At 42.2% G+C, this 24270-nt stretch overlaps 1 long non-coding RNA gene across 4 annotated transcripts in view; it reads right to left on the reverse strand.

Moving 5' to 3' along the window:
* LOC120398858 overlaps positions 1–19132 on the reverse strand; it is a 115624-nt gene extending 96492 nt beyond the window's left edge. For 2 of the 4 annotated variants that reach the window (XR_005594756.1, XR_005594753.1), the window contains exon 1: positions 19084–19130. This is a non-coding gene — a long non-coding RNA (uncharacterized LOC120398858). Of the gene's footprint in view, positions 1–19083 lie in introns of all 4 variants that reach the window. The other 2 variants (XR_005594754.1, XR_005594755.1) reach the window with 2 other exon arrangements.
* Positions 19133–24270: the final 5138 nt, after the last annotated feature.

The raw sequence follows: 24270 nt of genomic DNA on the forward strand, positions 1-24270 counted from the left end.
TAGATTGACCATTGGTCTGACCCAGTATGGCTGTTCTTATGTTCAACATTCTTATGATGGACAGACACCTCCTCCCTACGCAAAGTCAAAACTACCTAGCCAAATGCCATCTGTCACAACCAAGCCTGGCCCTGTGGCTTCAACCAAGAGTCATGTTTCACTCCTATTGAGAGGATTAGAATTACCACTGAGACAGACTCCAAGTAGTGTCTGATGGTGAATCGCTCGGTCCCAGCTACACGCTGAATCTCCATTCCAGGAGATTTCAGGGAACTCTTCCCTGCCTACCATTCTGGCCTAAGTTTCCCCCTGCACAGACTAACTCTACTCCAAATTTGCAGAATAGTCTCATGAAACATGTGGACATTCAAATGGGATTCAGGCTGAGCCCAGACAGATATCAATGGTCAGTTAGTATAACACCATCAACCACTGAACATCAGTAGCCAGAGGGCATGACCCAACTGCTAGCCCTAAGCTCGTCCCCTTGGCACACAGATGGGAGGAGGGGAAAACCTTTTGGCAGCAGAAAAATTTGAATGGTCTGTTGCTTCTTCCCAGCTCAGCCTAAAAAGGGAAGGAGGGGCAGCTCTCTCCCTTTCAGTCAATGAGGCAGCTCATTAAAACCTGAGCAGCAGCCTTTGACACAGCCCTACACCAAGCTGGGCTACAATTGGGCAGGAGGGATAAGGGGCCCTGGCATCCATCCTCAGAAACCCCTGGCAAACCCAACTCAGCAGGCTACTGCTCTGCAAGGGGCTGGTGTGGTGGGGTGTACAGTGGAAGTGACAAGGGAGTAGATGGGAGGTAAAGCTATTTTAAAAACTGAATTAAATTATGTGACCAGACTGAGGATTACAGGGCCTTTTGTGGCTCATTATTATAAAGTAAAGGGTATGCTGGCTTTAGAGGAGGCAGAAACTGTACCATGCCCAGGGCTTCTTTTTAGTATGATACCACAGAGGGTCTCACTTATGGGCTCAAATAAGTAACAAATACTGTATGTTGTACGCCAGTGTTTTATATATATATATGCACCCTCCTGGTGTCTCCGTCAGTATTGCTGGGAAACTGTGCAAAGAAAGAGAAGGATTTATTTTAAAAACAAGATGTTGAACCTGTAAAAGAGAGAGAGAGAATTCTTGCTCCTCTTCTCTTGTTAAGCCACCCAACAGACTGTAGCTACCTCTCTACTTAAAACCAGGGGTTATCCCCTGCTCCACCGTACCCTAGGAGAAGAGCTGGGTGAATTATTCATAACAAATAATTTGGAGACTGTCCCCACCTTTTTTCCCCTTTTCATGGATGATCCATAAATAGATCATAGTTTAACTTATTAGGTAATACTTCAAACAAGAAATTATTTCTGCACAATAATTCTTGGTTTGTACCTTGTTTACAACCAGGTAATTGCTAACATTTGAAATCCAAAATTTTAAGCAGGTTTGATTGGACAGTGTATTTGTTCCATTAATGGATAAACAACTCAATCAGATTTCTGGTTCAGAAACAGATTACTAGTTTACATCTTACAAATATTCTGAAACCGTTGCTTAAACTTTGCTATTTCATCCAGAGTTCCTGCTAGAAAATTCAGTGGCTGGAATTTTCATGGAAAGCAAATACAAAAAAAGTATTGTAAAACACAGAGCAAATTTGTTTAATGAATAGTTACAGAACAAATGGTTAAGCAACATTAGCCCTGTTTTACCTAGGACATACAGCACCCACCTTACAAGCAGAGACTCTGCAGCTTTAACTCTAAAATCCCTCCTACTCCATTTTCAGCACCCCCAAGTCGCTAAAGCCTCCCACAGATTTTAAATTCATTCATTGTTATAACTATAGCTGCTGGGTTTTGTGGGCCCTATGCTATGCTAAAAACGATCATTCCATTATTACCTCTAAGCGGGCCAGATCAGCATAGCACAATACAAAAGAGTACAGCAGAGGCTATAATAGATAATTAGATTCAAAATCAATGGCAAGCTTTAAAGAGGAGAGTGACGTGTGTTAAGGGGAACACGTAAAAAAATACATAGGATGTTGTTCTCCCTCCCTCTTAAAACACAAACTCACTCATTTTTCCAGTGTTCTTGGTACATACATATAAACATTCTAAAAATCAGGTAAAGTGCATAGCCTGATTGTTAAAAACCACATAAGATTATGTTTGTTAGATTTCTAGGCTGAAGGCATTTTACCAGACACATTTAAATGGGTCATTGATGTTCAGCCCAGATGTCTTACACGAAGGGAGAGTCTGAGATAGAGATGGCGAAACCTGGTTGCCAAGGAGATGGCCTATCACAAAATTGCCTGAAAAGGAGCACATGTCAGGGCTTGGGACCAGGCAGCTCAGTGAAGTCAGCCTTTCATGGCCTGAGGCTTAATTGATGAGGATTCATTAGAGATTTAGCTGTTGTTGCTGTGCAGGTTCATGGAGAGTACAACAAAACAGAGCTAATACTTGCCTGTAATGCTGTGACTCGCACAGTCCTCTCATTTTCAACATTACATTTTACAAATCTCACACTTGAAGCTGGACAATTGTGAATCATTTAGGAGATATGTTACATTTGACTAGCCATGCACATTAAGGGGAATAGTATGAGAGGTGATGCAATCCTAGGCGCACACACTGTATGATCATACTACAATGTCGCTTTTAAAGCTAATATATCACATCTTTGTGGCCAGTTGGTTGGATTAACAGTTTAAGGACCTCAACAATTCCAATTAATGTAATGTTTAGTTCAAAATTGGGCTATTAATTCAAGAACACTGATGATAGTTACCTGTTGGAAAGCAGAGATGTGAAATTATCTCCAGCTCCATAGCTCTGTTTATATACTTATGTCTGCCTGTATTATCACCTGAGATGTCTCACTTCCTTCCCCCCTCCCCATACTGAAGGTTATTTCTTGAGGATTTCGAGCAGGTAAATCCCAAAAGGGGTGAAATAGCATAAGTGGATAGAAGGCAAAATAGTGTAAATGAAAATCAGGCCCTCGATGTTCTAAGGGATCTCGACACTGCCACAAATATAAAAGGGGCCTTAGTGCAAATGTAAATCAGGACTTTTAAAAAAAAATGGCTTATTTTTCTCTGATCTGCCTCCTTGATCGGCCTCTTTGTTGGGTAATCTTGTGTGTACAATATCTATAATCATCAGTAATGTAATTTGTATTACAGTGGCACCTAGAGCCCCCAGACTAGTCAGGGAGCCAATGTGTTGTACTGTGTGTATAAAATATTACTTTGTATGCATTTATCTATGTATTATACCTGTGCATGATCATACATGTTTGTGTGCATTTAATATGTTACATTACTCACCTTTAGAGTTCATATTACAAACTGGATATTGGGTGTTTTTTTCCCCACTTTCTGAAGTTTTGGGGGAACTTCCTTGTGAAGAGGATATGAATTGTTGTTAACCAAACTGACAGGACTAACAGTGCATTACAGTCCTTACTATAGAAGTTTGGAGACTTTTAAACCCAGTGATTTACCTCCCCTGATTTATTTCTAATCTATTCTAGGTATTTATATAATTTCCATCTCTGTAGTATCTGAGCACCTCAATCTTTAATGTATTTTCCCTCACTGCACACCTGTGAGGTAGGGAAATACTATTATACCCAATTTACAGATGGAGAATGAATGCAGAGAGAGGCTGAGTGACTTGCCCAAGGTCACACAGACAGCCTGTGGTGGAGCTGGAACTTGAACCCAGGTTTCCAAGGTCCCTAACCATTGAACCATACTATCTCTGTTAGAATGCAAGTGTCGAAATAGGGAAGTGGAGCTGTGTAGGAAGATTCTTGCTGCCACCCCTTTGAGAAAGCTAATAAAAACACCCTCCTCTCAATTTTTCCTTCCTTTTTTTTTAAAAAATTGAAAACCAGGGCTGGTTAGGTTGTTTCCAACAATGGTCTCTTTCCATTATAGAGGGAGGTTTTTCCTCCTTTCTGGTGCCACTGAAGACAGCAATCAAGTGAAAACTTGCTACCTCTCATATGGAGGCTGAACTTTGAAGTCTCATGTAGCATGAGTAATGGTGTCCTTCAGAGACCCCTAACATTTACACTGAAATCTGAACAAACTAGTGTATGTGGGGGCAATTCACATTCTTGTGGAGAAAGAATATCAGGGTTGGAAGGGACCTCAGGAGGTCATCTAGTCCAACCCCCTGCTCAAAGTAGGACCAATCCCCAAGTAAACCCCCAAATTACCCCCTCAAGACTGAACTCACAATGCTGGGTTCAGCAGGCCAATGCTCAAACCACTGAGCTATCCCTCGTCTTAATCATTTACTGACCGTTTTTCCAAGGAACATAAGATACAGTGAAGGTAATGGGGACAGGTATCAGTTCGTCTCTTTAGAATGGCAAGAATTGTCCCTTTGCATTTGTGCAGTGCCCAGCTCAATGGGACCCTAAACCCAGTTGGGATCTTTGTGTTACCGTATTAGGAATATTTAATAAATGCAGTACCAGAGCATACAAATGGTCCACCTGATAAAGTTCCCGAGCCTGAGAAGTGGCCAGTGTCAGGGGCATGAGTGGTTTAAAGGGAGACCCCCACCCCGGGCCTCCTGCCTAGGATCCAACGCCAGAGGGGTGTGCCAGTTGCTTTGGGGTCTTGTGGATTGTCTCCATTAGGAGGAAAATCTGAGGAAGTCAGGTATTTCTCTGATGCAGTCCTATTTATTTATAAATGCACAACAAAGTCTTGTTTCCATGACCACAGTAGGGACCAACAGGAAAACTTCCATGCTCAGTATTCCAAAATTATTTTTCCAGCCAGCACTTTGCCCCAAAAGCTCTTAGTGATGCTATAAGTACTTCTCTGGCTGTTCTGGGCTTTCCGCTACTCTCTCCATGGTGTTTGCATACCCTTCCACCCAAAGAAATATCCACCCCTTCCCTCTCTGTATTTGCATTCAGCCCCCAGAACTCAGCTTCTGACCAGCCTTACATATGGCTCGTGTTTTGGGCAGTGGCTCCTATTGTTTCAGCTGTTTTACTCTAAAGAGAGTTTAACTGCTTCTTACGTTTACCCTGAATGAAAAGCAGCTGCTACATTAACCAGCTTCAATAAGGTTTCATCCAACCTCCAGCATTAACAGTATTTTAAGTGTTCTGCTCTCTTTATGGTGGCTGACAGCATTTATGTACAGCACGGATTTCAACTTCTGGTAGGAAAAGCAGAATAATGCAGTGACTTCTCACTCCCTCTTCCCCCACCCCCTAACTCACACGGGTAGAGAAGCTAATTGTCTTCATCCCTAAACGGAATACAGATTCAAGACCTAATTAAATCCATCAGTTTGTGGTGTGGCTCCCGCCCCCCCCCCCCATCTCCCATGCTCCTAGCTGGATTCTAAACAAAATGTCATTTTAAGAAGTCACAGCAATACAGGAGGTTTACTTGCCTGAAAAGGAGGTTTTAAGAAACATTCTTAGGAAAGTTCTGTTACATATAAGAGAGGCGGTTAAAATTGTCTTTTGGCACTAATATGGCCCTATTGGTCAAAAGAACTAGAGTACTAAAGTGCCCAAGATCATGAAGCTTTATGGGACTGAAACTACAACCCTTGGGCATGCAGGTAGTAGTACTTTTTATGGAAGTATTTATGAAGTCAATGAGACTAAGGGTTGCAGGATCTGATCTAAATCTCCTGATTGACAATGGAACTCAGCCTGTGCAGAGGGGCTAGCATCAGGCCAATAGTCCACATGCACATATTTTTAGGACTGAGGTGGGACAAATGATACATTATAAACCTCTTTGTTAAAAGTTGCAGATAACCAGGTAATTCGTTACCCACAATCATGTCTCCGGGGAGGGATGGAAAGTGGAGGGTTTGGGGGATTTTCGGGCTACTCAGCTGGAACACGTATACAGATTTGAGATTTCTTTCTACAAATTTTATTGAAAATAGAATTTAAAAAGAAATCACAGAAAATATGGCAAACACTATAATGGAACAAATGTAATCCTGGATGTTAACAATAAACAATAATGAATCAAATCACAATAAATCTAAACCTTATTACACAGTCTTATCACATAGTTAGAGTAAACTTAATTCTATGTTATTCTGGGCAGTGACTGTTTAACACTGAACTACAAACCTTTATTGCAGGATCTTATTAATTGGCCAGTCAAGCTTTGTATACAACTCAAATTTGGGACACAACTCAAAAAGTTAAAATTTAGGGGGGCAGTTCTTTCAAAAGAACTCAGCTCCCACAGGGAACAATTTAAGATAGAGATATTGTCCCTTCTTAATCACCACATTATTCATACCATTTCCGGTTAACAATCCTCTTGGCAATGGGACTTCCTCAGGCTAAAGGGATTATGATAGCTCTGCAAAGCAGGGGACTACAACTTCCATTAGCCCCTTCTTCTGGTTAAGGAGGCACTGTTTCCCCATCAGCCCCCGCTTACACTTTCCCTTCCCTGGTTAGGAGGACAGGAAAGGGGAAAGATCTTGAACTAGGAAATGGCCAGGCTCTGTTTGGGAGTGGGGGCTGCAAAGACACCTCAGAAACTGTGAGCAGAGCAGCACATGGAGCAGACTGAGTGCTAAATATCACAGCCGGGGCTGGGGGCAGGTCCATGTGGGACTTATGGAGGTGCAGCAGCAGCAGCTGCTGAACAGGGAGCCTAAGCAAACAGGCCCAAAGTGCAGGAATAACTGAACCGGTCTTGGAAGGTTGCCAACATTTATTTGCTTGAATCGAGACTGGACTGGAGAAGACCCCTTGGTAGTAGGCCTGAAGAGCCCTGACTCAACTGGACAACCCAATTGGAGACCAAAACAAGAATGGTTATTGCTCACTTTGAACTGTAACCATTCAAGCCTCTGTACCTAGGGTATTTGCAACCTTTCCCTTCCATGCCAGCCCTAGTAAAAACATATTTCCCTTAGTCACGTGTCTGAGTGGTTACTGAGACCCACCAGGGCTGGCAACTACAAGGGTATGCCTACACTGCACGTTCCACTTACAACTGTGTCTAGAGTACATATGCTGCATGCCATCCTAGCATGCATAAATAGTGCTGACCATGAGGCACTGCTTAAGAAAGTAAAGACATGCCAGAACCTTGGGATATGTACCCTACACAGCTCTCCACACACCCAAGCAGTGCTTCCCCCACCTATACTGCTATATTTAGCAGTGTAGCTCCCTGCTGCCAAACCCTTTCCTCACTGCCTCCCCCCGAGCCAGAGCTTTTCACTGCCATGTGTAGCTACACACTGCAGAACGGATGCACTTTCACTGCAGCATGTGCCTACGGGTACCCTACACACTGCTGTAAGTGTAGACAAGGGCCAAGACCTAGCTGCTCAAATACCTACAGTGCTTGCTTCCAAGACACAGAACATCAGGCATACTACTGGCACCCTCGGGGCTTGGGGTGCAGAGCAAACCCAGTAATTACAGGATCTATTACTGAATGCATTACTCAGAAACCACACAGAATTAAAGCCATCTTAATCCTCTGTGATATAAACCTATTTTTTATAAATCGTCTTTACTTCATAATAGCGTATCAAATATACTACCTTAAAATCTGTGTTAAACTAAGTGAAAAATTAGAGATCATCATGCAAAGGGGAAGGTCAAGTTTTTTCACAGCTCACAGGGAATTGCAGTTAAGCTTTTTAGACAGCCATTTCTCAACATCAAAAGTCATTCCAGAAACATTTTGCTTGACACATTAGGAATTCCCTGTATCAGATTTTCAGGCCTGTAATCATTGACAGATTCAATATTTAATTATTAAATCCATATTTCAGTATAGTCACCACACTTTAGTAGGGCACTTTTTAAAATTTGGTATAAGGTGCCTTCCTTACTCTTCCAGAGGGGGGAGGAAGAGGGAGAGACTAAAAACAGTGAGACACATAAGGAAGCCCCGACCTTGGCAAACATTTACTAATTCAAGTCATCTCATTGAAGACAAAGAGACTATTCCCGTTAGCAAGTGTTGATCAACACGAATAAGGCCTACCCCAGTTTGAGCATGTCAGACAGTAATTCTAGATTGGATATTTATTCCCCTCCTCCCAAAATATTAGGATTTTAAGCTTCATTTTTTCCACTCCTCCCTCATCCTTTGCTTCTGATATATGAATACTGCAAGGTGAAAATAGCATTTTAAGAGGAAGGATAGCCAAGATAGGACATCATTTTCTCTTTTCACCTGTATGTTAATTAAGAAATAGCCTTGCAATGTGAAGCGACATCTGCTGGGAGAACTATTTACTTTATTTTGCTAGTTTAAGTCAGTTTGTGAAGGCAGAAGAGCTTTCTTGTGATCACATTGCACTATAATCAGAACTGGGAGAGAAAAAACAGTGGATAATTAGATTTAAAAAAATACATGCAGAGCCTGAGTCATGGTGCACTAATTTATCACCAGCATGCAAGGAAAAGGTGTTCCAAGCTTTCATAAAACATGCTTCAAATTGGTGATTAACTCCAGTGTCAGAATTTTCACAGATGCTTTCTGGGAAGCTGACTTTTTGTGGCACTAGTAATTGGTTGCAATTTAAATTCCTCACTCACGCCTCCTAAAAATACCTAATAAATGACTAATTTCTCAAATACAGTATAACTCATTATTTTCATCTTACAAAATCATAAATTTAGATGCACTGGCTTTGTTTGCTTGCAGTGTTCAGCAGGGTTCTGCAAACTTCATTAAGCGTTCTCAAATAGTTATATTTGTTTGACTGTGTTCTGAATGCCCAATGAATACACACTAATAATTTGCTGTAATGCCAGATACATTAACTGAGTTACCAACTACTTGGGACTTTTGTGCACATCAAGGAAGAGTGCAGAATGCGTTAATACATTCCTCATTAATTTGTAAAACCATTCAAGCTACAAAATATGGTCAAGAAAACTAGAACTGCTTAATCAGAGACATTAAGGCCCAGATACTTATTGTTTAAAATGGGAGGTAGGCCCCTAAATACCTTTGAGTATCAGGGCCAAAGATACTGAGTTTACATTATCACATTGTAGTGCCGTGATTTTAAGACAACTTGTGAATCACTTAATGCAATGGCCCAGGGCCTGGATCCACAAAGGACTTGGGCATTGCAATGTTCAGTGTCACAACACCTAACGTTTGGGCACCTAGAAAAAAAAATCACTATAATCAAGAGAGCCTGAGTGAGATGCCCAGGCTTCCGAAACAATGAAGGGGGAGAGACAGGCACTTCCGAACAGGATTCAGGTCCCCACCACAGGAGGTATTACATTAACCATGTCTGTGCCTCTCCACCTCATTCTCCTTCTGCTCTTCTTGATTGCCTTTCCTGTGTGCCATGAGCTTATAATATAATGGGCTGTTTCTGCTGTGAATTATCCTGGTGTAAGTCTCAATAGCTTCACTGAGTTTTGGAAACTTATGTCAGGGTTACCAACTACTGACTTTGGCCCCTTCTTGTTAAAGAGAGGGGGCAGATGGGTATGGAATCAGAAAACAAGAAGGAAAGCTGAGCCCCGCTATAAATTTTGAACAGTTCAGCAGCTAATCAGAGTTGATTTGCACAAACCACCCAACCTGAAGTGTTTGCTGGGTTTATAGACCCACAATCAAATGGAAACTACCCAATAATAATAAAATAGAAATGCAAAGTATTATCTGAGGATCTCAAAGCTTTTTACAAGCATTGGTGATATCAGCTCCATAGTCACAATACACTGTGAAATAGATAAGCACTGTTTGACTTGTTCAGGTGAGGAAACTCAGACAGAGAGGTTAAATAACTTGCCCAAGGTCCCACAGCAAGTTAGTGGCAGATTTAGGAACAGACCACATCTCCTATGTCATAGTCCCATGACTGAGTCACTAGTCCATATTTTCTGTGTGCCAAAGATAATGAAACTCTGTGCCAAAGATATTGAAACACTGCTTTGTGGCAGCTCAGAATATTATATCTAGGACAAAAGTTTAAATGCATTAAAAGCACATATACGCAGTTAGTTGTATCATTAAGCACCCCCCACCACCACCACATGAGTAATATTATCATGCAGTTTTTGAAACACTAAAGTGGTTGAAATGGGTTTGAAGAAAGGATTCATTAAGATAAAATTCCAGCATCCCACCAGAGGCCAATAAAATATTTCTGTGGAAACCTGTTCAAATTAATTTTTCTTCTTGAAGAACATATCCTGACTAATTATGTTTGGTATTATCCTCCTTAAGGAATTCAGATTCCTCATTGCTATTAAGGGAGAGAAAATAAAACCGACATAGAAGAAAGACACTATAGGCCAGATACCCAGCTGGAGTAAGTCATTGGAGCTCAATTGAAGCCAGAGGAACTATGCTGAGTTATAGCTGCTGAGGATCCGGTATATACCTATAAACACAGAGAAAGATACACAGAAAATTGTATAAATATAAAGGGCCAAATGAAGTTACGCCAGTAGAAAATTTAAGTCAATGAAGTTACACTGGCAAAGAATCTGACCCCAAGGCTCTCATGTAAGTTCAAGTCTATAAATGAACCACGGCTGTATTGAGCTTTCTAGTTTTTTGCTTTCCAGAACTGAAGATAAATATAAGAAACAGAAGTGTGTTAGACATTTGGCTTTAAAAATCCAGAGATTAGGCAGCTAACATCTATATGTTCTTTTTGTTCTTGAGTGGCTAGGCAAACAGATACAGTAATTGCAACCATATTATATATAGATTACATGCTTAAAATGTAACAGTGAATGCAATTTGGTGCGCATGGCTGATTGCTGCTTAGTTAAGTTGTTTCATCTGGGCTTTTATAAATTTTATATATATATATATATATATTTTACACACACACACACACACACACACACCCTCATGATAGTGGAAAATTTACAATAACAATGATGGATGTAGACTGGGCCCAATTGGAAATCCAAGAAGGCCTTAGGTGTTGAACTCCCTTTAACTTTAATGAGAGTTGTGAGCTGAACTCCCCTAGGCCCCATTGAAAATACCAGACGCAGACTAGTCTTTTCTATCCTATATAGGTTATTACACCACCCTCCTCGTGATGGTGTCTGAGGAGCACCTTCCTACAGTGCATAAAATGACATGACTAACATCAGTCACTGTCAGGCAAGAAAAATATGGGCAGACACTCTATAAGAGTCAATACCCATCTCTGTAAAACCACCTGCATTTCATTAAAAAAGCTGCATTGTGAGACAAAAGGAAAGAAGATTAGAGGAATAGGTGGAAATACCTTCCTAAGGGCAGGGCAAGGGAGCTGATGATGTTGTGTCATGTGGACTAAACAAACATAGCAGCAACTAAGCAGAGAGAAACTGTGTTCACTTAACTTCCTCCCCCCCCACCCCCCCCCCCCAAAAAAAAAAAAAACAAGGGACATGGCTGTGGGGAAAAGGACTAGCGGGTAAATAGGAAAGGCACGTAAAACACACAAGTAAATAGGAAAGGCACATAAGTCCAAGTAAAGAATGCTGTCCGAATCAGCTTTAATTTAATCAGAGCTCTAGGAGCAGTGGGGTTTGGAGCAGATCTCTCAGCTCCACATTCTGTAGGGGTTTCCCATTGCCTTAGATGTCACTGGCCTATGACAGCAACTGCTCCAGTGGATGCTATCACAGGTTAATGCATCCAATCCCTTAGCTACCTTGGCCTTATATCCTGCACTACCCTCCCCCTCCTCCCACCCCAAGTTGTCCACCTATTCTCCATGGTGACAGGTTTCAGAGTGGAAGCCGGGTTAGTCTGCATCAGCAAAAACAATGAGGAGTCCTTGTGGCACCTTAGAGACTAACAATTGTATTTGGGCATAAGCTTTTGTGGGCTAGAACCCACTTCATCAGATGCATGGAGTGGAAAATACAGTACAGGTATACTTATACATAGAACATGAAAAGATGGGAGTTGCCTTACCAGATTGTGGGGCAATCTAATGAGACAATTTTCCCCTACTGTTACTCACACCTTCTTGTCAGCTGTTTGAAATGGGCCACCCTCATTACCACTACAAAAGTGATTTTTCCTCCCTTGGTATTCCGCTGTTAATTGAATTGTCTCGTTAGACTGACCCCTCACCTGGTAAGGCAACGCCCATCTTTTCATGTACTATGTATAACTATACCTGCTACTGTATTTTCCACTCCATGCATCTGATGAAGTGGGTTCTAGCGCACGAAAGCTTATGCCCAAATAAATTTGTTAGTCTCTAAGGTGCCACAGGACTCCTTGTTATTCTCCATGAGTTTTCCATGCCTTCCCCAGGGATTTTAGACCATAAAAATTGTCTCCTCTGTCCCTTAGAGGATGGAGGAGTGTTTGGACCCTGCGGCTTTGAAGTTGCAGACATTTTACTTTAATTTTTACCCTCCAATGTGTTTAATAATTAAGAAAGATCATTTAAAAAGAGATGCCAAGTGTAGACAGCGCTGGTTGTGTTTCAAGGGTTATTTAATAAAAATCATCCCTCTTTGCTTCATATTTATTATTTTACTTTCTTTGAAATAGGAACTGGAAGGATTTGATAAATGGATCAAAAGGTCACTGGACTTCATTTCCTCAGCTTCTGGAGCTGCTCCCACAGCCAGTACTGAAATGCTATTTTATAACTTCCTAGAGCATTGCTTTTCAGTGAGTCACAACAGACATCCTTACCCCTCTTACAGCACCAATGCACTGTGGGGACAATTTTCACTCTCAGTAGTGGTAGGCGCACTCATCTGTGGCACAGTAGGGTGGCTTATCTAGGACTTCAGTCCTCTACTCAAATATTAAAAGAGCCTGAACTTTTAAATACAGGCTTAACAGACCTGTCCAACTCAGCACAGGGAATAGTTTCAGCTATGGCTTAGCTGTTAAGCAAATGTAGAACATTTAAGTACCTAGAAGACATTCAGTTTAGGTCCCCAATTGTGATTTCACCCTTCCTCCAAAGCATGCCAGAGAAAGAATGTCAGACTTAAGTGATCTGAAGTAGCCTGGTAAATCCTGTGATGTGATTCTGCAGTGTGACTCTTGTGAAACTATATCAGTTCAACTGAGTTACCCTTGATTTACACTGGGTCTGAGCAATGAAAATTCAGGTCTCCTCTGATTGTCCACTCATCCCCACACAGTATCAAGGAGAAGGGATCCAACTGCAGTTCAGCACCTATGTTTTGGTTCCGGGTCCAACACATACCCTGAGCATTATTGAATTATAAATAGTAAATTCTGGTGGAAACATAAGCAGAGAAAATGAAGAAAATTGAAATGTTGCTGGAAGTCTCCATGGGGAAGACAGAGGGACTTGCAATGCTTTGGGGGCTTCAAAAGGCAGAGGCGGCTCTAGGTATTTTGCCGCCCCAAGCATGGCAGGCAGGCTGCCTTCGGCGGCTTGCCTGCGGGAGGTCCCCAGTCCCGCGGATTCGGCAGCACGGAACCCTCCGCAGGCATGCCGCCGAAGACAACCTGCCTGCCGTCCTCATGGTGACCGGCAGAGCACCCCCCGTGGCTTGCCGCCCCAGGCACGTGCTTGGCGTGCTGGTGCCTGGAGCCGCCCCTGTTAAAGGGAAAACAGGGACTGGAGGCATTTGCAGTCAGCTCTCTGATTTTGGGACAAAGTTATTCCACAGCTTGATTTCCCCTTCTGATCTCAAATGCTTTCTCTATCCCACCTCTAGGCAAGAGAACCTGTCTTCTAATTAGCCACCTTCATCCTGCTTTAGGGACCGGATCCTGAAGACTAGGGCTCTTCTGGCCAGATGGCTTCTTCCTACAGAGGGACCCTGCAGAACCCTGGTGCTCCTAAAATGAAACATTCTAGGCAGCACCCAGACAGCCTATGCCTATCATCACCCCATCACGGAGGGTTTAAATTTAAGATTTCTCTCCAGAACAGCTTGTACAACAAATAGCTTTCAGCACATACAATTTGCAAAGTTGCCAGTTTATCATGAATAGAGCTATTTGCAGTCTAGTCATATTATAAAATCTTGTAGATAACACAAAGAAGCTGCTCACTTCTCAGTGATGGTGCTTTTGAATTAATTTGAATCCAGATTGCCTCATGAGTATTGTTTGTTCTAATATGAAACAGTTTATGGTGAGAAATTACAGCAGCATCACTTGAGAGCTGCCTGGAACAGCATATTGCAGTTAAAGTTGAGTCAGCTTTTGCATATCATATAGCTGTATAGCGCATACCCTGATTTTGTAGGTCAGGCACTAGATATTGAAATGGATCACAGATAAGTCATTTTGCCCAGCTAGAATATTTATGAAATGTGCAGCTGTAGGTAACGGAAGAATTCCCGTACCTTCCAACAATGGAAGCAGCATGATGTGAGTGTTGAAAGCCTAGCAGTCTGCCTTAACAGACACACATGTGCACCCACTTCTGCCATCAACCAGACATTTCCTTCTGGTCTAGCGTTGAATGGGCATCTTCAAAGATTAAAAAAAAACCTAGGCTGTTTTAATTGTACTTTCAGTATTAGTCACTTACTACATATATGGAGGGCATTACATAGCAAAGAAATTTCCATTGTTGCCCTAGGGGCTAAGTGCACTGAGAGTGAGATGTTTCCATAAGGTGGACACATTAGAACGTCATTAATGCACAAACACACACAATTGGTATTCTCCTTTCAACTCTAAAGCAGATTTAATAGCAGATGCTATAGTAAAGTTGCATTAGTAAGACTTAGATCCACAACATTGCCAGTATACTCTGAATTGTGACTATAAATAGTTAAGACCAAACTATACAAAAAATAAATAGAGTGCATTCGGTGATTATCCTTGCATGTGTGTGTTCACTCTTTAGAGCCTACTCTTGGGAGGAGCTGAGCACTTGACATTTCAGCTTAAATCAATGGGACGTGAAGATGCACAGCAACTCTCAGGATCAGGCCCTTACTTGCTATGTCTCAAAATTCTGTGAATTGTCAGGGGTTTCCTAGTCATTGGAAGAAATTAACACGCTTCTCTTTAAGTCAAGTCCTTACAAACATAGCCTTGCAATTGTTATATAGAGAATCACCCTGTACTGTTGGACCCAGGCAGGTGGCCAAAGAGTTGCAGCTCCTATAGCATACTTAAGATCTTTTGCTTCTTGTTTAATAAAATTAATGAACTTGGTGAGACTTTAGGCTAAATTAATCCCAGGTGTGTTTCCACTGAATATAATCAGTTACACAGGGATTAATTTGGGTGAGTGCAATTATCTCCTAATTAACCCCGAGGAGTTGGGATTAACTTTAGTGTTCAGGGTTAAAGATACACATGTATTTTGTGATGGGAACTCCCAAACCACTAGTACTGCAAGGTTAACACTGACCAAAATGTCTGCAGCAGAACACTCACAGGGTACTAAGCAAAATACAGTTATCCCTTTTGACTGGAGCAGTTAGCCAATTTTTAGGATCTTGTAGGTAGTTTCTGCTAGGAAGAGAAATTGATGGAGGCAGGTATTTCTTGGATGCAGGACTGTGTACTGTGACAAAGTTCCTCCTCTACCTTGGTGGGTCCTGCACTTATTTGGCAGATTTGCTCACCTCAGTGATCTTCCCCACAGTCTGGGTCAACTTCTCCTGTGTCTGATCAGGAGTTGGGAGGTTTGGGGGAAACCCAGGCCCACCCTCTACTCCGGGTTCCAGCCCAGGGCCCTGTGGATTGCAGCTGTCTATAGTGCCTCTTGTAACAGCTGCATGACAGCTACAACTGCCTGGGCTACTTCCCCATGGCCTCCTCCAAACCCCTTTATCCTCACCACAGGACCTTCCTCCTGGTGTCTGATAACGCTTGTACTCCTTAGTCCTCCAGCAGCGCGCGCGCGCTCTCTCTCTCTCTCTCTCTCTCTCTCTCAGCTCCTTGCACCTCTTGCTCCCAGCTCCTCACACGCACTTCCTCTCCTCTAGCTCCCCCTCACCTGACTGGAGTGAGTGAGCTCCTTTTTAAACCCAGGTGCCCTGATTAGCCTGCCTTGATTGGCTGCAGGTGTTCTAATCAGCCTGGCTGCCTTAATTGGTTCTAGCAGGTTCCGGATTACTCTAGTGCAGCCCCTACTCTGGTCACTCAGGGAACAGAAAACTACTCACCCAGTGACCAGTATATTTGCCCTCTACCAGACTTCTGTATCCCACTGGCCTGGGTCTGTCACAGTACTTATGAAGAATGTACACGAATTCCTATTTCCCAGAATATATTAGGAATCAGACAGTTTCTTTGCTCACAGTTCCAAGCCACTTTCCAGCCAGCACTTTATCCAAAAGTATTTCTCTGGCTGGCTTGCTAGTTCTAGTGTTTCTGCTGCTCCTGTCTTACCCATGATACAAAGCTGCAGTCAAGTCAACCCCCCACACTTGCATTTGTCATCAGGCCCCCACGAAACTCCTTGGACCATATGGCCCATCCATTGCCTAGGCTTTCATGTGGTCTAGTCCTCAGGTGGGAGTTTTCCATTGTTTCAGCTATCAGCAAAGGGCACAATTGTTCCCTCATTTATCCTGAATGGAAGGTGGCTATCACACCAACAGCTTTAACACCCAGAAGAACAATCCCATAAATAGACCCACTCAGCGGGCTGCATTTGGCAATCTTATACACTTCATACAAGAGACAACAGGGTGACAGAAGTGAATTGGGATCAAAATACTGGTGAAAGAGTATTTCTAAAATACTCCAGGGGTATGGTAAACAGCCACACCACAATGAGTGCCTCACAGTGATAATCCCATAGGATTCCCAAAACAGACAAGAAAAGTATGGTTGTAGGCATGATAAAGAGTAGCAGACAGTACAATTCCCATCCTGCCCACCTGTGGAGATCTCATCACTGACCTCTAGCTCTTAAAACCTTCAACTACAAAGTCCCTTAAAACTGCAAGGATTGCAGCATGCCTTTCCATGAAACCAAGGCTAACAAGTTAAAATAAAATGAGTATCGTGACACAAACCTACCCAGCCCACAGAATCCTTAATGGAACACCATTGTAATTAGAGCCATCGTGTTGTTTTAACCCATTTGGCTTATCTCTGTAGGAATACACACTATAGTCACTGGATTGTTTAAAGCAATTCATCCTTGTTTTTATAACTATTGTCCACCGTAACTTGATTTTTGCAAGAGCCTACAAGATTAGTGGGCCAAAAATATATCTATCTGATAGGACCCTACTCCATAGGCAGGAAAAAAGGAAAGATAGACCTCAAATACTTCCCATTCCCCGCCCCTCCCCCCCCCACACACAATTTAAACACACAATATGAAGCACACACCTATCCATCTTTTCCCATGAGTAAGACCTGTAATTACAGCCTGCCAGGATCCTGTTATTAAGTTACAGAAGGACAGATCAGTTCAAAGCTTAGGTAGAGAATCCTGAAACAATTTGCAAGAACCTTCTCTTCATTTAGAGTACTCATCCCAGACTGGACCCCAGTTTACGAGGGCAACAAATTGAACTGTAATTGCCAAAAATATTGACATCCTTAGAAAGGTAGCTTGCAGTGGTGTAGTCATGTTGGTCCCAGGAAGACCTGAGGAAGAGCTCTGTGAAGCTCAAAATCTTGTCTCTCTCACCAGCAGAAGCTGGTCCAATAAAATATATTACCTCACCCAACTTGTCTCTCTCAGAAATGTAATGTAATTTAACAATTGGACAGTACAAGATATTCTCATCAGTATTAAAAAGGGACCTAAGATGCACCACCATTTAACTCTGAGTCACAGCCAGACTTATTACACTTATAAGAGATACTTTTGCCTTATGCTAACCACTACAGAATGATTAAAATGCATGACTCGGCTCACCATCTCAGCTAATGTGGTGTTTGTGTGCACATAAGGTTAGAATATACACTGAAAAGGTTACTCTCCCCAACAATTCCAATCATCCAGAGTAATTACTTCCATAGGATAATTTCTACCCTGCTTGAGAATGTTAGAGTATAACTTAACTTGCTGTGAGTGCAAATTGTTTCACAGGAAATTAAAAACAAGTACATTTTGCATCTGACTAAAGACAAAGCCTATAAATCAATCAATAAAAGTAATAAATAAAAGTCCCCCTTTGGCTGCTAGATTTTACAAGATCTGTCCATAAACAAGAGGCAGAATTTTGCCAGCAAGAAGTGAATGTAAATGACACAAAAGTGACTAGCTAATGGAGAGGTTGCAAAGTTTGTAGTGCAAAAATGTTAACATTAATACATTTTGATTTAGGATGAGACGCAAAGTATTTTTAAAAAAATAAGTAGGGTGGGTCAGGTGGAAATGCTAGATTTTTCCCCAGTAGGAGAAAAACTTCACATGAAAATTTCCAAGCCTAGAGTTTCCTCTGAATTATTCAGTGGAGAAGGGGCATCGTTTCCCCATTCCCATCCCTTCTGTGGAGAAGGCAATTGATTCAACTCACTAAGCACTAGCATTTAAGAGGTATTTAGGTGCCTAAAGATGCAGATAGGCATGTATTGGGATTTTTCAAGCATACCTTGTCATTGATCTCTCGTCCTTCTGTGAGAGCTCAGGTGTTATCGGAACAGAACCACTGACTGGGAAAATGTTGACAGGCATTAGCTTTTTCTGTAAAATCACCCTGGAGTTGGGAGTGCGGAAAGGAAAGAGTACAATAATGGAACACTGGCTATTTGCCCCACAGTAGCTTGGGTTCACTTTCTCTTGAACTCCATCTTCGTGGTGCCCTCACAGAGGTGCATAATCAGGCAGATGCTGGGGATTATGTTCCAAAGACAACACTCCTCCTTGTCAAGTTTCTTCACCTAATACCTTTGTGTTCCTAGTACTCACAGAAACAGAGGAAACAATCCAACTCCATGGCCCATATTTTGCTTTCAGGGTTTGCTAGCTCTAACAAGCACTAAAGGTTCAGCAGAATTTGACCTGTCCACCTTTAACTACAGTTTGCATCATTGGTATGGGTGCTACCTGAGAAAGAACTGCAGTCAAACACAGGCTCAGTCCACTGGTCTATCAAGTCTGACAGGATTCAGTACCAGAATATACACTCCCCTCAGCAACAAGAAAAAGAAAACATAACAGGTACTTACAAAATGAAAGAGCAGATGCTGCTGCAAGCAGAAATCCAGTGCAAAATGTCTGCTTTCAGACTGCAGCTGTTTGACCCAGACAAATTTAAAGGGACAGTCCTACAGAGGCATGCTGGGAGAAGAGGGAAACATTGTAATAGGGAAAGAGATAGTAAGGATGGGGCAGCCACCAAAAATAGTATTCCTGTGAAAGGGTTGCTTGTGTGTGACATGCACAACCACTATCTCACACGGGTCAATAAGGGAAGTTTTTTCCCAATCCCCACATCAGTTACTGGTTTCCTCGTGCCCTGAAGCCTGAGTGTTTCTATCCCTTCAAAAATAAACAAATGAGTAGATTACAGCTTTTGGAATACACTATCTCCTGGCTGACATAGTCCCAGTTAAGGAAGGTTACAGGCAAATTTGAATCACTGAAGCACAGATGTTTTCAATGCACCAACTTTCTTCTTCTCCAGTTATACAAATAGTCAGTCCTTTCTTCTAATGTCTTCTATAGCACTGATTACCCTCCTCAAAACAGGTCAACAAGCATTGTGAATTAAGTGATAGTGCCTGGAGCACATATCTGGACAGAGAAACTTAATGTTGTGTGTAATGGACCATGCCGCATACACAGAGACCTAGTGGTCACATCAGAGATTAAACCTGGGACCTTCAGCACCAACTGAGATAAAGAGAGCTCCAATAGGTGCATGTATTAGGCTATTATAGTCCCTGGGGCAACCATTAGAGGGAGATATTCGTATGCAGTAAGCCAGGGTACTATGATTACATGGGACATAAGATGGAGTAATTTGTTCAAAAGTAGGCCCTTGTTTAATCCTTTTTCTTTAATTCAATTTTCATTTCCTCTGTAATGTTAGCATCCCAGAGTGCCCATGTAATCACCACAAGTTGAATTCCTGTCACACTACTACATGCAACCCTAGTTAAAAGCAGAATATGATGCTGATCATTTTAAAATAAAATTAAACAAGAAGTTTAGTCTAACATGGGAGTTAACAGCATTGAGGCAAGAAGCAAACCTAATCATACAAAAACCCATATTCATTTATTAAACAGTTTCTCTTTTTATATAGAGTCCTGGGGCACAAACACACAGCCAACATCACTCAAAGTAAATGTACAAATTATACAGCTATGAAATAATAATAATGCAAGAGGCTGAAAATACCATAACCAGAGGCTTCGGACCACACTTAATTGTAATTGTTACTAAGCACAACATATTTGCAAAATGATTGTCGTGTTCTCTTACCACAAAGGTTCATAACTCTCATGCCATATAAGAGCCGTGTAGGTATTAAAAACCTTACCCCACAAGTTCTGCTAAAAACTGTTCCCAGTTCACCATCCAATACTCTGGATGGGTATTTGTTACACAGCTAGCTGATTTGAGAGGCATGTGGTTCAGAGGTTAGGGCTAGAACTCAGGAGACCTATTCTTAGCTTGGTCACTGATCTGCTGTGTGACTTTGTCACTGAGAGTGCCTTCTAGGGTTGTCAGTTTTGGTTGGATGTATTGCTGGAGGTTTCATCACATGACATAACCTTTAATTAAAGATTAATATTTAATTCTAGGGGACTCCAGAACAATCCTGGAGGGTTGGCAACCCTAGTGCCTTCCTGGGATGCAAGGGGGAGCATGTTTGTCAATCTATCAAAGGTGTCTATATGGCCCTCATTACCATAGAATCTCAGCACGGATTTACCCCACAACACCCCTGTGAGGTATGGAAGTGACATTATCCCCATTTTACAGATGGGGAAACTGAGGTAGAGAGAATAAATGACATGCCCAAACTCACAGAGGAAGTTTGGGGCAGAGCAGAGAATTGAAGCTAGGACCCCCATGTACCAGGGTAGCCCTCTAACCATGGGACCATCCTTCCTCACTCATGTACAGTGCTGCACCTATTCACGGATGTAGCATACTTCCCAGTGTGTGGTCAGCCCCAGCTCCACAGGCTGGTGTATGAGAGGGAATCATGGCTCTGCCTGCACTGTGAGGCACTATGTGAGGCACTATGCACCCCAGAGAGAATAGTGACAGACTGTAATTGTGACTGTCCCTTAGGTGTGCTGGCTGCACAAGGCGGGTGTGAGGCTCCTTACTCCTGCCACGTGCTATACACCCACATAAAAGCCAACAGAATTTTGTCATCAGATAAAAATGACTTGTGCTAATTGAGTTAAAACAAAACAAAAACCAGCTAAAGGCAGCAAAGGTTTCTGTGATGATCATTTGGTTTTAGACTGGGCTGTCTGGACTTTCCCTAAACATCTTTAAAAGATCTGTTAAATCTGCCTATTGCTCCCTAAGAAATATCCTTACAAGCAAACTAGCTATATAAAGTGTAAGCTATCTCCATAAAGTGTAATTGGAAAAGCTTATATATGCATCTATTCAGTGCTTGCAGTGAGCTGATATGTGCTGGTACTGGCAACATGGGGAAACAGGACAGTAATCGGGAAGGGAGAGATTTAAGAGAGCGAGAGATTGGAAGAGGAATCAGGCAATGAGGAGTATGGGCATAGAGATGAAAAATGAAGGAATATAGGAAAGGGAGAAGAAATCTGAGAACGGGGGAGGGAAAGAGTATGAGAATAAGAGAACAGGAAAGTGTTGAAGAACTCAGAAGGAGGAGGTTGGCGGGAATCAAGGAAGGGGAGAGGAACAGATATTGGGGAAACTAATGAAAAGGAGAGGGACAAATAGATTAAGCAGGAGCTAATGAAGGGAGAGAGACTGTGATGTGTAATGCAGAAGCGGGAAAGACTTAGGAAGGGGAAATTAAACAAAGAAAGGAGAGAAGACTATTCAGAATGAAGAAAGTGATTTGAGATGAATGTGGGAATTGGGAGAAAGAAGTAAATAAATGGAAGATGAGTAAGAAAAAGCTTCATGTTTTTATATTTTATTGTATTTTCTGGCCAAAGAAAAGAAAAAAGAAAGAAAAGAACTAATGAGGTGGCAAATTTTGCAGTGGGTTACATCCCAAGTGATCTGTGTAACTTCCATCAAGTTACATGGAGAAAAAGTCTTCACAGATGACAAAATAGGGAGTTTTCTTTTCTTGTTCTTTTTTCTTTAATTTATATAGACGTGATTTTCCCTCCCACCCTCCAAAAAAAAATAAGGGAAGAATGGAAAAAAAGAACAAGTAAAGGAATGGAAAGGAAAGGAAGGCATAGAAGGGAAAAGAGAATGATATTTCTGCTTCCATGGGCTAGGAAGTAATCAAAAATTTCTAAAGTCAGACCAAATCTTCTCTTGTTGGAAATCCCTCTTCTCTGAGATATTACCCTGCTGTTTAGCGGTCCACTCAGCCAAGTCATTGAGCTTAGCTTTCTTCCCTGGAGGCAGATTGCTCTTACACCTAGGCAATATGAGTCGTTTGGCTACAAGCATTGCTCAAGAGAACCAAGCTTCCCATGAATGGGAGAGTTCCCAGGATGATGGGATATATCCCAAAAAACAGTTCTGGGAAGTAATTTTTAAGGAGGTTTCCATCATCATATTAATTCTCCTGCCTACTTCTAGCCAAAACGATTGTATCCTGGGACAGTCCCAAAACACAGGAGATATGTCAACATTGCATCTGGGAGCAAGCTTCCCAACCCTGGTCCACAGACTCACACTAGCACTCTAAAAAACAGCTAGGTAGACGGGGCTTTCACGTTGCAGCTCAGGCTCTCAAGCCAGAGGGCACTGGGGAAAGCATGAGAGCCTGTGCTTCAGCCTGAGCCACAATATAAAAACACTGTATTCCCAGCTATTTGTAGAGTATTTGCACCAGCCTGTGGACTGAGCTGGGAGGCTTGCTCCCAGATGCAGACATACCCTGAGAGACCCACACCTTCAGCAGCAGTCTGTTTTGGCAAGGCCCATGCTCTGTAACCTATGTGGGGACCCGCACGAACACAACATATTTTTCAGCTGAATCAGCCTTAATCGTAGCTCTGTGGTAGAGTTTTCAATGTTTTGCAAAGCACTTCCCCATTGTCTAGGGTTCAAGGTACACACAAATATTTGTTCCAGGCCTGATTGAAATTAGGGAAAGTCTTTTGGGCCAGGAAGTTGTAACAGGCTGCAGCTGGTCAGGTGAACCTATACAGTTGTTTCCATATCAATAACAAATTGGGAAGTCTCTGGTTTTCCTAGCACATAAGGACCAAATATGTCCTTCAAGAGCTTCTTAAGCTGCATCTCCGAGATTCAACTTCTTTATATGAATCCTTGTTCCAGGGTGGTCACATATGAGATTATTTCAGAACCATTCCCACTTCACAAGGGTATGAGACAGGGCTGTCCCCTCTTGTGTCTGTTGTGTGACCTAGCTCTAGTGCTATCCATACAGTTCAACATATACATGGCATCAGGATAGGCCTAACAAAACCCAAGATCTTGCTTTATGATGCTGATGCTTGTTCTTGTAGGTAAATCTGAAGATTCTGTTCCTAACCAATTAAATCTAATTAATGTATTTGGCCCTCTTGCGGGATACAAAATAAATTGGGAAAAGTCAGGAATTTTCTGTAAGTAGAGCTGATTGAAACAAAATTTGTCAAAATAGTTTTGTCAGATTTATTTCAAAATCTCAACTTTTTTTTACAGGAAGGAAAACCTATTTTCCGACAAGCTCTAACTTTAAGACAGGGAATTGGGAGAGAGAATTTTGAGCTGACGTACCTCAGGAGTTGAGAGTAAAGAGCTCAGGCAGATCAAGGCCAGGGAGATGGTAGGGGGGAAATGACCATTATGATATCTACCATTTAAGTGCTGCATATTTCAGCTTGATTGGGCCTTTTTGGAAGGCCTCCCCGTCAAGCTGATCACTGAGGTCTAACTAGTTTAAAAATCAGCTGCTAGGCAGATGAGGAAAACTGAAAAGCAGCATCATCACAGCTCCAGACTCAGGCCTGGTCCACACTGGGGGGCAGTGTCGAGGTAAGATACGCAACTTCTACGGAAATACCGTAGCTGAAGTCGAAGTATCTTATCCTGACTTACCTCCCGTCCTCACCGCTCAGGATCGACGTCCACGGCTCCCCCGTCGACTCCGCTACCGCCACTCGCTCTGGTGGAGTTCCGGAGTCGACGGGAGCACGTTCGGGGATCGATATATCACGTCTAGATGAGACGCGATATATCGATCCCCGCAAAATCAATCGCTACCCGCC

Source organism: Mauremys reevesii, linkage group 2, assembly GCF_016161935.1.
Source record: "Mauremys reevesii isolate NIE-2019 linkage group 2, ASM1616193v1, whole genome shotgun sequence".
NCBI classification, from domain to species: Eukaryota; Metazoa; Chordata; order Testudines; family Geoemydidae; genus Mauremys; species Mauremys reevesii.